Source organism: Oreochromis aureus, linkage group 6 (genome assembly GCF_013358895.1).
Source record: "Oreochromis aureus strain Israel breed Guangdong linkage group 6, ZZ_aureus, whole genome shotgun sequence".
Lineage (NCBI taxonomy): Eukaryota > Metazoa > Chordata > Actinopteri > Cichliformes > Cichlidae > Oreochromis > Oreochromis aureus.
In genome coordinates this window covers 9869818-9883994 of record NC_052947.1, presented here as the reverse complement: position 1 = coordinate 9883994, position 14177 = coordinate 9869818, and the positions used below count along the sequence as shown (strand labels likewise).

The 14177-nt window shown below is 40.6% G+C and overlaps 2 non-coding genes across 2 annotated transcripts; both read left to right on the top strand.

The window, feature by feature from the left end:
• The first annotated feature begins 3289 nt into the window (after positions 1-3289).
• Positions 3290-3361, top strand: trnac-gca. Its single transcript has one exon. It is a non-coding gene; the product is annotated as a tRNA-Cys (tRNA).
• Positions 3362-5643: 2282 nt separating this feature from the next.
• On the top strand, positions 5644-5715 carry trnac-gca. Its single transcript has one exon. It is a non-coding gene; the product is annotated as a tRNA-Cys (tRNA).
• The last annotated feature ends 8462 nt before the right edge of the window (positions 5716-14177 follow it).

Genomic DNA, 14177 nt, shown 5'->3' with positions numbered 1-14177 from the left:
ATCCCCTCTCTCCTCTCGCTGACTTCCTCTTTCCCCACAGCCAGTTGTAGAATGAAGAAAACAAATGCTGTGCTCCTACCAAAGTTCAAGCTCGTGTCAAAGATTTAACACACAACATTGGAAACTTGTCCTGCTGCTGCCTCGGTGGGCTGACTCATTTAGGGCTTATTGAATCTTAACCAAGATGATTTTCCTGCTCTATCCTAGAGGATCAAAAGTTGAGAAGTTTTGTTGGGATAAACGAGTTATCGTTAAAAATCTGTTGCTTTGTTTGAAGCAACAGCTCACCCCAGTGAGGTCACAATGAAGAAAAATGGGCAAAGCTAAACCCTGAAGTAGGCATTTAAGGATCACTGAAGACTTATAATAATTTATTTTCATCCCTAATATCTGCTCTGTTTTTCACTCCATAAACTCATCCTGTGCAGTGAAATATTCTGATGTATTTCCATTCAAGTTTTCTTGTTGAAGATGAATTCAGTGACAAAGACTCTAGTAAATAAAATGTTATAATTATTGTTATGATGAAATGATGCATTCAGATGATGTTACATTAGCCAGAGGACTGCGTTATAGGATGAAAATGGAAGAAAACTAGAAATCTCACAAAGTGGACTTCAGCGAATGAAGCATAAAAGGCTTTCACCTTAAGCTTTTACGTTTTATACAGACTAGTACAGACATCAGCTTTGGTCTCTTTGTCTTGTGCGGTGAGTATGAGTCACATCTGGTATTTTTTTCCAGGTTTTCATGAGGAAGAAAAGGAAAATGTTTTATTTTGGGTCCCTACTTTGTACTGGAATTGGTGTTAATCAAATACTAAGTGTGCTCAGGAAAAAAAAAAAAAAGCGTACCCATTGACATTGTCACGGCTCTGTGAATCACTTTACAATTTTTTTTCTCAAACCAAGCTTTGATGAGATCGAAAGCGAATGAGAGACCACTGAGTCAAAGCAAGGGAAGAAGGAAAAGGCAGGGGGATGCTGAGAGGAGAGGAAAGGAGAGGGCGGGCAGCTGCCTCACAGCTGTATTGTTGTGTGTGTTTTCCCAACATCAACAGCAGGGGAAGTGGAACAGAGCAGCTAAATATGCAAACGGCACAATGAGGCAGCGAGTGTGAAGCAGCTGTGGAGCACAGCCGTCGCCAGGTCCATGAGTATGAAATGCTGTGGACCGCCTTCGCTTTGTACAGGAAGAGCTGACAGAGCGTACACCCTGCTTTTCAGACAACAACCCCACACAGCTAACATTGTTCCTAATCTGAGCATCTCTTTTACTGAGAGAATATTGTGTTAACGAGACTTTGTGAATCTTTTGGTCTTTGTCAGTGTTGGGACTAACGCGTTATTAAGTAACGCGTTACAGTAACTACGTTATTATTGTGGTAACGAGCACGGTAACTAGTTATTATGCCAAAACCAGGAACGCGTTACTCGTTACTGGGATTTAGATAGGCTCGTTACTCGTTACTTCGTGTGGTGGATATCGTGGAGCTTCCACAGATTCAATAACATTAGCAAGTGGTGGAGGCCAGCAGGTGGATGAAGGAAAAGGAGGCAAGAGGAGAGACCAAGCGGCCGCCGGTCCGCGTGTCAGGTGAACTGAACTTCAGGTAAGAAGTTATGACCTGCAGTCTATCGAGTCAGATATAAACCAAGTTTAGGTGGAGTTTATTTTCGGTATGCTGACATTTTCGTACTGCGTGCTAGCTAGCATGACGGAGTTTCTATACAGCTGGGTGGGTGCTATGTTACTGATGTTGAACTTTATTTTGTTCATACGGTTAATTATTAGAGTTGCCAACCGTCCCCTAAAAAACAGAATCGTCTGGTATTCAGAGAAAATATTACGCGTTTCGTACTGAGGTGAAAAGGACCGCAGTTTGTCCCGGACTGTAGCTACAATGAAAAAGACACAAAGCTGAAGCTGCACAGCTGCCTCTTCTTCCCTCATTCTCTCCTGTTTCTACTTCAATCACGAAACTGATCAATGATCAGCTGATCGGCTTTTCTCTCTTGTTTATTTATCGCCCACTTTGCGCCAGAAAGAAGAAACCAGCGGATGTCGCGCTAAACAACAGCAGCACGTTTAAGCTTGATCAGCTGTTGTTAGAATTTATTTAATATTAATTTCTAGTATCAGCTGATGTTTGCTGGAGCCACAGCTGTAAAGCTGCTGGTCATGATATCGGTTTGGTTATCTGGTGAGAGGGAAACATGAAGATGAAACCAGGAGATGTCCTTACTGAATCATCAGAGCTGAACAGGTGATGGAGAAACAGGTTTACCTTTTAGGTGACATGGATGAGTTGAAGTTATGAACTGTTTCTGAGAGACAAATAACACCAGGATCCTTTTCTAAGTAGCTGACAGCTGGTAACTGTGCAGGGGCGGGTCTAGCAAAGTGTTGCCAGGGGCCAGGTAGGGCATTAACAGGGAAAGGGGGACAAGGAAATACTTTTCTTTATTATTCTCATTTAAAATGTCTCGCTTTTAAAAAAATAATTATCTGAGTCTTACAACAAACGATTGATAGATTAATACATATATACCATCAGAACAGTGTACATCACTGTCACAACAGTGTTTGTTTTCATTCAAAGGCTTTATGATTTTTCCTATAATGGTGGGCGGTCTCTAGTCAAAATGCCCGGGCGATTTTTTGTCCCAGTCCAGCTCTGTATGCAGCTCATCTGCAGTCTGGTGTTACCTACATCTTCCTATTCAGAAGGCAGAATTTCCAAGTTCTGAGTACAATCAAAAGCACCACGACTGCAGTTTTTGTGTTGGATGTAAAAGCAGGCTAGAATCATGGCGGCGGTCAACGACGGTCCAGGCGTGGGATTTCTCTCGTGGAAATGTGCACATTATTTTTTCCTTTCTGTTGGTAGGTGGCACAGTGCACTTGTGGTAAGTAAGCAAGCTAGAAGACTGGCAGTCTGGCTGGGTATCCAGTTACGGAAGCAACACATTAACAAGAGAAGTCTGAGTAAAACCAAAGTTACTTTCCCTAGTAACTAGTTACTCTGAAAGTAACGAGTAACTTGAAGTAACTGAGTTACTTTTTTAGAGAAGTAACTAGTAATGTAACTAAGTTACTAATTTAAAGTAACTTACCCAACACTGGTCTTTGTACAGCCAAGAAACAACACATATAACCCAGTCCTGTGCAGGTAACACTGAAATCTCACCAACAAAACTCATATTTGGCTCAGATGCCTTTGAAGATGAGCCTAAATAGTTGAATTTTTGGGAAATTTACTTGAGATTGTTCCTTCCTGCCAGGGTGAGGGGGTATAGCTCAGTGGAAGAGCATTTGACTGCAGATCAACAGGTCCCCAGTTCAAATCTGGGTGCCCCCTCACAGGCTGTGGCCTTGTGTGATTTTCTGTGATTGACACACTTTGATCCCACATTTAGATGTTACAGGGATGATAGTTCCTCAAATCAAGGTATAAAAGTTATGTTTCTCTCTGAGACACTCCGTTTTCTGTTGCACAGCCCACCAGTCTATCACAGGGAGACAGAAACCAGCCGCTCAGACACCCACAGCTAATTTAGAATCACCAATTAATTTAATGAGTGTGGCTTTGGACTGTAGCAGAGAACCCACACAGGCATAGGGACATGCAAACTCCACTCAAGAAGGCTTCACGCAGCCAGGAAATTCAGATCATGATGCTGTGATGTGACAGAACTAATGACCGTGCTTCCAAGCAGCATATCTGACATTCAAACCAGATGGATCATTATTAGCATATTTGTTTGTTATCAGACATCTGTGAGTTCGGGGAAACAAGTCTGCAAGTAGTGCATACGTGACAGTTCATCTCTGCCAAACGTCCCTTATAAAAACAGCAACAACAGTAACAATAATACAGTCACCCCCTACCTTAGATTGCTTGCCACCATTAGTATGTGAGTAAACTGCTGAATTTTATTTACCACATGTTGTGTACTTAATCTAACGTGTAAATACTAGTACATAATTCATTGTGTGTGTGTGTGTTTGTGTCTCTTCATGTGATAATTGGTCGCCTTGGCTAATGCAAAAATAAAACAAAAAAAGGAAAGCACGCAGTAGATATTTTTCTTCATTACCTTAGCAACAACGAATGCAGTTGTCTGTTAGGGGTTTTTTTTCTTAGTGTTTATTTTTAGACTTGTTGTGTTACCTGATAAGTGATAAACTTGTGACATATCTATTGACACATATGTGCCGCTTGCTTTTATTTGCAGCGCCTGATGGCAGCAACGTGCGATTTCCTGTAGAAATGGTCCGTGTCATCACCATCATCACTGCTGTCATTATTGTTGTCATTGTTTTTTTTTAACCTACATCCTCCATACCAGCTTTTCGTTATGTTCCTCTTTCCTTCTCCTCCTCCTCTTTGCAGCGTTATTATAAAACAATAGTTTCCACCAACGGTTTCCTGCCTATCCATATCTTCCACCTCAGTCTCTCTTTCTAATCCCATAATAACAGTGAAAACCTCGTGTTTGCCGTGTAATCATCTGAGGCCAGCTGAATTGCTTGAAAGGTCTGATCAAATGTGCTGCTTCAGTCCTCTCCCTGATTTTTATGAGTGAAAACACTCGCCGTGTTCCCAAACACAGCTGCCTGCCGAGTGAACGACTCTCAGCAAGATGATCAGACACCAGCGCTCAGTTTATTCATCACTGCTGATGTTTCTGCTGTTTCTGGTTAATGAAGCGCTGTGCCGGTCCTGCCTCACCAGCTGTGCCGGTTTGCTCCAAGGCGTGCCAGTTAAATAGAATTATGCAGGTTAAACTTACGAGAGTGTGCTTTCAATATTTAATAGCGTCGTGTGTTTGCTTTGTGTTTTTATCGCAGTTATCTTTCTCGGGCAAAGAAAAAAAGAACAGTAAATAATATACATATGGTTTAAGAAGGTCATACTCTTTTTCTTGGCTCGGCTTGCAAACCAAGAGAAAAGTTCTTTGTTCTTCTAGTATAAACAGTATTACAACAACAAATGAAAAGTAAATAAATAAAAGTACAGTAATGAACAGATTTAAATTCGTTCGTTCGATCGTTTTGTTTGTTTGTTTGAGGTAATTTTCTGAATAAATCAATTAAGTATAGCTCAGTGACCTTGGACTACGTTTTTACTGCTCCAAAACTACAAATGTGGCAACTTTGCTTTACTCTTAATTGCATGTTGCCACTCTGATCCCAACAGTATATGAAAACATAGGATTAAAAAGTTGACTGATTGCTTCCTTTGCAAAATAATGATCTGAAATCTGCTGACTGCAGTTCCTTCATATCAGTCAGGTATTATATTAAACATGGTGCTTACATAACAGTCTTCTACTCTAACTGAGCTCTCCTCATGTTTTTTTAAACTATAAACAGGTCACACGCATTCATCGCAGTGTTTTCTTCTATACCTGAGCATCTCATCTAGCATTCACACACACTCACATGCTGATGACATCAGGGATCCACTGAGCTACCTGCTGACAGTCACTAAGTATGACGAGGTTTAGTTCAGTGGTTTTACTGCTTATCCTATATTGTATTGCGGCTATAGTGTGGGAGTATATTCAAAGTGATAAAGTGACTTGAAGAGTAAATATGAGTAGTTTGACAGAGTTAATGTGCCTGACGGTCATGGTTGGGGGTATAGCTCAGTGGTAGAGCAATTGACTGCAGATCAAAAGGTCCCCAGTTCAAATCTGGGTGCTCCCTAAACCACCTCAGTGTAGGAAAAGTAATTGTTCAGAATGCTTAGAAACAGCTCCTGATAAGGCTTTTCTCCAATGACTTGAGTGCGTGCAATTATTTGAGTATCGAATGTTTATAACCTCATACTTGGGTGATGGGTTGTGGTTTTATTGCTCAGGAAAAAGTAACAACGGTTCACCACATAAGACCTGTGCTTGAATTAAGAGGGAAAAAATATTCTAATTTTAAGTGAAATGAACTGTTCTCATGTTGTGCTGTAGTTAAATATCTCTTCACAGGGGAATCTTTGTTATATTGTTGAATCTGCAATGACTGAGCAAGCACTGATCTTAGACAGACTGTAAGGCTGCTCAGAGAAGCGCCATGCAACAGTCATCTGACTAATGTTAAAACAGATATTTTTCTCTTCTCCTTCTGAGTAAAACCATCTACCTCATGGTTTGAGTGAGTGAATCTCTAAAAGCATCTGTTGGCTGCTGTGTGGTCATCTTAATGCAGTCTGAACATTTAAGAAAACGTTCAGATGATGGAGTCAAATTCATGACCGTTTTGCTGTGAGGGAACAGTGCTAACCACTGCAGCACCGCATCCCCTTGTTGCCGCTCACGCCACCAGTGGCGTTTAAATATACTGAGCAAAATAAAACAGAAGCAGAGTGTGTGAAGATCAGCAGGGTAAACTGTAACAAACTGCTCTGTTGAGGTGCTCATCGGGGAGTGGAAAGTGGTGATAACACTCGTGAGTCTTGTTACATTGAGCTGAAGTTGGCTGTTAATTGTTATAAAAAGGGTTTCAACAGAAAGTTCAATTGTAATTAATCTGTTACAATCTGTTGACTTCACATTTTCTGAGCTCTTTTCTGAGACTTTTCTGCTACTTCTGCAGGGTTCCACTGACTACAATATGGTGCTCACACTGAACATAAACAGTAGTGCACTAATGCAATGTTCTTATGCGCTCTATTTTACACAGTATGATGGCATTGGTCAGGTGGAGTCCACCTGACCAAATCTAGCCACAGCCCCACCTTATATACCCAAGATATCTTGTGAGTACTGACAAGTGGTCAGCATTTAGCCCACCCAACATTTGCCAGTACACTGACTGAGTCACTAATGTCAAAAATGCCAAGATTTAGCCCTAATGTGTGTCTGCTATTTTAGTTGGTGCAGCTGTACCAATGGAACAAAAACAGAAGCTGGAAAATGTTACCAGCAACAACTTTCAGGTTTCTAATATAGCACCTGCTGTGATAGAATGCGATACAATATAAAAAGAAATTCACATTTCAAATTGTGTGACCACTCACGGATAATTACGTTCAGTTCAGTGTTATTTTTATAGCATCTGACAGGTTGGAGGTGTAGGGAGGGAGAATGGGGAGGAAAAAAAACTCAGACCCTTTTGAGTTTAAGGTTTTTTTCTCCCCATGCTAGATTTTGGCATTAAAAGCATCTTGGTTAAGGTTAGAATTATTGTGCATTTGGGTTAAAACAAGTTAGTTGACAAATGACCATCACTCTCACATATAGTATAATCCAGTGTAAAATACATCTTGAAAATAAATCAGCCAGATGAGCAGCTTTGTTTTTACAAGAACAGGGTAGAGCTGAATTATGGTCATGGCAGATGGAGGCCCCGCCCCTGAGCCTGGTTCTGGGGTTTTCTCCGTATTATTTTAGGGTCTTTACCTTACAGTACAAAGCGCCTTGAGGTAACTGCTGTTTATAATTGGTGCTATATAAATAAAATTTAGTATCCCATTGTTTTGGGTCTGCTTGTCAAAGGTGCAACATGATGGTGTCTGTTTCCCACAGTGTATACGGCCCTTATTATTCCACACCTTTAAGCTTTTTTCTAATAACCTTCTAAGGTGCTGATGCTCCAGACGCAGGTGCAGAACTGGCTTCATGCACACAGACACACACAAACGCACACACACATAGACACTTTGATCTGAGAGGTGGATGTTCAATTGGTGGGAATTTCCCCTTATATCGCTGTAGGAGGCTCTTCTTCCTTTACCTTCCAAGAAAGTAAAACATCTTCTATTCTTGCTTTCGTCTTCCAGCTCTTCTGAAGCTCAGTGAGATTGCCCTTTGGGGTTGGAAGCCTTTCACACTGCATATTCAATTTTTTTCTCCTTCTTCTTCTTCTCCTCCCTTTTGCAGACATGCTCAATCCAGTCGTTGTTCGTAGTCCTGTGATCCTTTCTCAGTGAAGCCAATGAGTGTTTTCCATAGGTCCCCTATAAGGTCTTGGTGTCACACTTCAAACAGCCACTTTAAGCACTTCCACGACACTTTGTTGCTGACAAGTGCTTATAGGATGAAGTGGAGCTGCCAGCTGTGAATGAGGCTCCCTGTCTTTCACCAAAGTAATGAATGTGAGGTTTTCATTCGAGCAGTGCTTACAGCACCTCATCTACAAATTAGCCCTGTGACAATTTGACTTATTTTTTTGTTGTAAAGACAAAATGATGGTCTTGAAAGAGGGCGCCATTCTTCCCCCCGTCTCCCCTCAGGTGGAGAATTTCCTCCCCGAAGGCAAAATTGGGAACTTGAGAACAACAAAATTAGATTTAGCAAAGATTTCACACGCTCTAGCTGCAGTGGCCTCCCGTCTTTTCAAATTAAAATAAATACTTACCTAGTATCCAGTTTTCAAAATCACATTTGCACTAATTAGATCTCGTCGAATGTTCTCACTGAACCTCACCGAACAAAGACAGCGTTTGTGCAAAGATGAATTAAGAAATTTCAACCTATACTATATCATGATTGAATGGCTGCGTTGTGAAACATCATGCCCTTACATAGCAAGAGTCAGGTTTAAGTTAAGGTCGCTAAGTTTGTGGTTAAAGAGACTGTTGTATAACTGAAATGTCACAGGTGCAATCTGTGCAGCAGCCACGCAGAACCAACTGTCCTGATAAAAGCTCCTGCAGCAGAGTCGCTTTCTTTCCTCTCCTTATTCTTCATTCATTGAAACATAGTTAAAAATGAGAAGCAGACTGTACCGACATCTGAAATATCTCAAAATTTTCCTGCACCTGCGTTTCCCATGTTTCCAGCAGTTAACCTTTTTATTCTTTTTCTTTTTTTTTCTTATGATGAACGACTCTCAGTGAGGCACGACCGCAGTTCTTTCCAGCTAGGAGTTATTTTGCCATCACGAGGTCAAAAAAAAAGCAACAAAAAAAAACCTCTGACTCAAGTTGTCAATTTTTAAGGAAAGCGTCATGAGTGCCAGAGAAATAGCACAAGCTGGTGCGAAAGATGAACACACAGTGTATGAAAAGTGCGCACACAAGATGCAAATAAATATGACACACACCTCGAAGGGAAGCCACTTCCCTGAAAGTTGCCATCTGGGGAAGTTCTCGTGGTTTTTCTGTGTAAATTTACACAGTTGTGGCTTTTACAGAGTTGCTAAAAAAAAATCTGAACTGAGATGTGGAGCAGAGGAAATGCGTCAGCACAGGAGAAATGCTAACCTCTCAGTACAAGCTCATCCATTCACGCACTTGCATATGGGGCCTGTGTGTGTAAGGGTGTGTACGACCCTGTATAGTTAGGGCCATTGTCTTAACAGGCTGACTCTCATCTGGTCAAACAAGTGAATACTATAAAAGCTGTTATGCAACTCTTTTTAGGTTAAGGTTGTGCTAAGCCACTTTTTTGTTCTGTTTATTCAGAGCGTTTTTTTTTTAAAGATTTGTTTGATTTGGTCAAAGCAAAGATCTATGATAGATTTCAGTGTTAAGCCAAGAAGGCAAACACAAGCAGTAACGTGCTGCCCCAGACATCTGAACCACACTACTTGATTTAAGACACAAAATCAAATAAACTCAGGTTCGGGCAGGTCTTGCATATTGAATTATCAAGACTTGGAAAGGACATAATGTAAGATATTAAAAACACTGTCATAAAGAAGAAAGTAAATATAGTTTTAGAGCTGAAGAGCTGCTCCCTGGCTTATTTTAATGCAATTCAAAGATGACCTGAAGGAATTGAGAATGGACTTGGGAGTGTATTTGATTGCTTTTGCAAACCCGGTGTAGGGTAAGTGGAGTCTCTTTTTCCATGTGCATTGCATGGATTCATTCACTTAACCCCAGTTTGATTTATTTTTCCATATATAGGCGTGTATCAGTCATATCTTTATTAACATGCCTTGTCCTGTGCAGGACACTTCCAAAATCCAAATGTGCAAGACTGTTTTCAAAGGTAAAAAAGGACTATTGTAATCCTCAATAATTCAACAGGTTAGCATGGTTTTCACTTTCATACAGCCTTACAATAGTTAGAAGTCTTCTGATTCCCAGAAGAGAATCAAAGGTTGGAAGTGGAAGGCAGGTGATGTGGATGATGAAAGATGCAGAGGTAGGAAGAAACAGAGATAGAGAAACTAAAGGAGAAAATGACTGTGAGATGAAAGTATCTGTGGTATGCACCTTCACCTAAAGTCTAACCAGACAACACACACACACACACACACACACACACACACACACACACAACCTAGCTCATTTCTGCAGTATATGATAAGGTAATAGGAGCATTAGGTTTCTACGCTTTTCCCCACAAACATTATCTGATTTAGGGGGCTTCCTGCTTACTCTCGCCTCCCTGCTCCCTTCACTCTTTGATATTTATACTTCACAGTGCATGCTGCTGCGTGCTGCTGCACATGTGTCCATGCCAAAAGCAATATACACCTTATAAAAGTCAGTCCGGCGCTAAGGTGTGTCAGTCAGCCGGGTGTGTGTGCATTTCTGTAAAGGTGTTTGTGCATTTTAAGATTCGCACGCATGTTGCAGGGATGACTTGCTTTATTTATAGATAGATAGATGTAAGTCAGCATTGGATAACAATTTATGATCTACACAATTTTTGTTCTTACAGATTATGCATACCATTATGGGGAGATCATGGCTCAAGAGTTGGCAGTTCGTCTTGTAATGGGAAGGTTGCCGGTTCGAGCCCCGGCTCCAACAGTCTCAGTTGTTGTGGGCAAGACACTTCACCCGTTGCCTACTGGTGGTGGTCAGAGGGCCCGGTGGCGCCAGTGTCCAGCAGCCTCGCCTCTGTCAGTGAATCCCAAGGGCAGTTGTGGCTACAATGTAGCTTGCCATCACCAGTGTGTGAATGTGTGTGTGTATGTGGATGACTGAATGTAGTGTAAAGCGCTTTGGGGTCCTTAGGGACTAAGTAAAGCGCTATACAAATACAGGCAATTTACCATTCACCTGATCATCTACATCAGCATTCTTTATGAAGGGGGAGATCTGCAAAGTCTTGAACTGCAGTGATGCCCCGGGGCTGCTATATGTGACATTCTGCTAAAGCCTTGATATGAAGGTCATCTCTGAAGAAACGCTACTCACAGCTTGTTGGCTTTGCAGCTGATCTTGCAGCTGCTACAGTGGAGCAGCCACACTTTTATGTGAAAAGATCAATCCAGCAGCATGAACCTCATTCACATGCATCACAGTTAGAGCAGATGCTGCTGTATTAAAGTAATCTAGAGAGTGTATTGTGCAAAGTTCTTTAGACACCCCTCATTTTGTTATATTTTCCTAGAAAAAATGGCAAATAGGTGCTGCAACTTAATGAAACATGGGGCAAAAACAGAGCCTGTACAATTCAAACAAGCTTGTATTATTAGTATGACCTTTATTCTTCAACACACCCTGAAGCTTTATTGTTAGTTCTTCAAGTAATCTCAAAGAATAATTCTCAAAGCTTCATAAAGGACGTTCAAAGCTTTTCTTTGGATGTTGGTTGCTTTGTTCTCTGTCAAGATGACCCCAGTGCTTCAATAACCTTATAGAGTTCCACTGTGTGTTTGTCTATCCAGGTATGTTTTTACCACTCTGCCAGTGTGTTTGTGATTTTGTTGTAATTATTGTTGTGCTGAAAAATGCAGCCATTGCAAATCCCACACTTTTGGTGGAATCTGATAGAAACGTCCACCAGTCTTGTCACAATCCCCAACACCACCTCCCCACTGGCTGAAACGCAAGCACAAACTATGACATATCCTCTGCTGTGTTTTACACATAGAGCCACACTCACGGTTGTGCGTGTCTCCTGACCACTTTCATACATATATACAACTGGAACCACTATATCAGACCTGTTGCCACTGATTTTCAGTCCAGTCCCTGTCTCTCTTCCTTAAGAATGTGCTCTATACAACTATATACTGTTTGTCTATAATGGTGGAATAGCATCATAAGAAATAGCATGTGAAGAGTTCAAATTTCAGTCAAGTTGTATTTTCAGGCTGGATGTAGTTCTGTGTAGGTGTGTGTTTAAAATTGGATTGACTTCCACTTCCTCCGTTCCTGTCATATCCACTGTCCTCACTCTTTCCTGTTTACATGAGGCGACTTCCGCCTGAACATCGGTAGGACCTCTCTTCTCTCTTTCTCTTTAGATCCAGATAAGTCCCTTAATAATAATGAAGGTTGATTACAGTAAGAAGGCTGTTCTCTGCCTCTTTTGTCCCCCTGAGAGAATTGATCAATGAGCAGGAAGTTGAAAGTTAAAGCAGCTCAAATGGCCAAATTTTCTTTCATCTAGCTTCCTTTCAAAATGGTTTAGTGCGTAATGCACATAAACACACACACACGCTATTATGAGAGCCTTCTAATGTCCTGCCATGCAGGTGTGTGTTAATCTTCTAAATCCAATAATAATGGCAGTCCTGATCTTCATATGAGCCTATCGGGATCAGTGGAGCAGCTGTACAGTGTGTGTTTACACATTAATAGGCACACAAAGGTATAAAAAAGTACTGTAATACAGTACTTTATATGTGTGCGCTCCATCTTAGAAAGAGTATGTTAGAAAGAGAGGTGGGGCCTTTTTTTCTTCATAATCTGTTAATTGTAAGACAATTTAGCTCCTTTTATACTGGAACTTATATTGCAGGCTATTTAGTGTTTCAGTAAACTGTCTCACATTAGCAAGACTCCTTTGTTAATAATAACTTTTCTGTGATAGTATTATACTAATAGCAATAATATCATCAGTTAATGTGCACTTCTAAAATGACTGACCAGTACAATGAACAAAAGTTTTGTAAAGCTTCTGTATTAAACTAGAATCCCCTCCCAAGACTGAAGGTCATCTTTAGCTGTATTTTTAGATCTAAAACGCTTCCAGCAGATAACCCACGCTGCTTCACAAGAAGCTGGATCTTTTTTATGTGAATAATTCTCTATGAAGGTGAGATCTGCAAAAAATACGAACAAAGTGAAATAAAAAACAGCTTCTTACACCATCAGTATCACTGCTGTTCTATAAAGTCACAAGCAACGTTACAAGGACATTTATGCTGCACACCTACAGTATCACTATGCATATTTCAGAAAACACACACACACACACACACACACGAGTTTCCATCTGGTGAACTTTTTAATCATCACTTTTGGGGACCACCCTTTCTCTAGAAGCCTTTTGTCCCCATAATGTCATGATTACCAGAACACAGACACGCACACACAATTGTAATGGCCCACTGTATGGAAAGGACTATTTGTTCATAATAGATGGGGGGAATTTACAGCACTGAGACAATGGAAGAAAAGGTGAGAATCAGAGGCAGTGACATCACTTGCTAAACCTCATAAATATATCAACATGTGAAAGAAAGAGGGAAGATGAAACAAAGAAGAATGATATCATACATCTCACAGGAAAAATATAATAATATATTTATTATAAAGAGAAAATAATGGAAACTGGGAGGACAGTGATAAGAATATGAGCAAAACGACTGAGTGGCATTACAAAGTACAGAGTGAGAAAATAGTGCTGATTAAACCAGGATAGGACAAGGGAATGGTTAAACAGAAGACAAGGATTACAGTAGATGTGATGGAGAGATGATAAAACATGACAAAGAAGTCAATAAAATCAGTTAAATATTATTTATATAGCACTAAATAACAACAACAGGTGTGTTATATTCCTATATTACTACTATGGTGAAGACCCTACAATTAGAGCAATAAAGGAAGGTGGACATTACTAAAGGAAAAGAGAGATCAAAGAGTGAAGTAATGATAAATGATGCATTAAAATGCATAAAAAATAGTGTGTATATCCAGTGTATAGTGTGTACTGGAAGAATGACAATGTTTAGCAATCCATTTTTTACATCTGTGAATCAAACATCATCTCAACCTGTTTGAGTACAGGAGCAGCTTTTACAATAACGTGCTGGTCTTCATGATCTGATCAGTGACCATACAGGAGTGCAGTGCCTTGGAGATGTTTGCCTGTGTGGTCATCAACTCAAACTGCTCCAGTCTGTTTGTCGACATCCTGCCTCTAAGTCTGCTTTCATATTGAATTTGTGCTTTGAGAACAATTCTTCACAGGAAATCAGAGTCAGGGAAAAGGTCAGCAGAAACATGTGCGCATCTCTTTTTGGGGTTAGAGTTTTTG